Source organism: Cebus imitator, unplaced genomic scaffold (genome assembly GCF_001604975.1).
Source record: "Cebus imitator isolate Cc_AM_T3 unplaced genomic scaffold, Cebus_imitator-1.0 Scaffold95, whole genome shotgun sequence".
NCBI lineage: Eukaryota > Metazoa > Chordata > Mammalia > Primates > Cebidae > Cebus > Cebus imitator.
In genome coordinates, this window is record NW_016107410.1 from 3,003,648 (window position 1) to 3,004,756 (window position 1,109).

At 50.3% G+C, this 1,109-nt stretch overlaps 1 pseudogene; it reads right to left on the reverse strand.

Moving 5' to 3' along the window:
* Nucleotides 1-443: 443 nt before the first annotated feature.
* LOC108309614 lies at nucleotides 444-845 on the reverse strand (annotated as a pseudogene).
* Between the last annotated feature and the right edge of the window lie 264 nt (nucleotides 846-1,109).

Sequence of the window (1,109 nt, forward strand, 5' to 3'; positions counted from 1 at the left end):
GAAAGGAAGATTCTCTTTGAACAGGAAGACAATATGTGGACATGACTTCTCTATACAGACCAGTAAGGATGCTGTTTGGACAACATTTACTGTCCTTGCCTTCAGTACTGCTCCACTTTTTAAGCAGGATGTTGAAAACCAAAGTATGTTCAGGGAGCGGTGACCAAGCTGAGAGAATGCCCAGGTAAGGAGCGATGAAAGCCACTCTGCACCTTCAACCTTAAAAAGGAGAAGACATGATAACTCTCTGTTAATATTTATTTATTTATTTATTTATTTATTTTTCCAGGAGCATGTGCACTTTATTGAACTTGACTGTAGAAAAGTGCGTGAGGGTAAAGGGCTGATACAGGATGGGCTGGGGTCAGGGCGAGGAATGGAAGCTAGAGTATGTGGGAGACAGGTCACACATGGAGCCCCTGGCCTGGGTAATTCCTCTGGATCTACTGATAGACTTGCAGAATCAGTATTGGGATAATGATGAGCAGAATGGTCATGATGATGCCCAAAATCAGGGCCCAGATGTTCAGGCACTTGGCGGTGGAGGCATAGGCCTGTGCCCCGGTCAGGTCTCCAACCATCTTCCTGTCCCTAGACTTGACGGAGTAGGCGAACGCTATGAAGCCCAGGCAGCAGGAGTTCATGAAGAGGGTATTGAACAGGGACAAGACGACGTGGTCAGGCACGGAGGTCTCGCTTCAGATGTGGATCACGGTGGATGTCGGAGGCGCAGGGTTGTGGGGCGCCCCCAGCATATCCACCTCATGCTCCTCCTTCAGCATCTCATAGTTCGGGGGACTTTTGGTGCTGGCGGGAGGGAAGAAGGCTGGAACAGTGTGGTTCATCGTGTCCAGGGAAGACCGGCTCTGTTAATATTTAAAGGGCTCTAAGAGGAGAGATCCAAGATGGCTGATCACTAGCAGCTCGGGATTGTAGCTTCCAGTGAAAGCACAGAGAACAAGAGGACGCCACATTTTCAGACGAATTTTTGTTGCTCACGCACCAGGAGATTCCCAGCAGAGGAGCCCCACAGGTCGCCAGCGCAACTCTTGTAGCCGGCAAGGCAGTTTTGCCGCTGCCTTGGTGCGGCGGTTCTTGGTGCAGAGTCA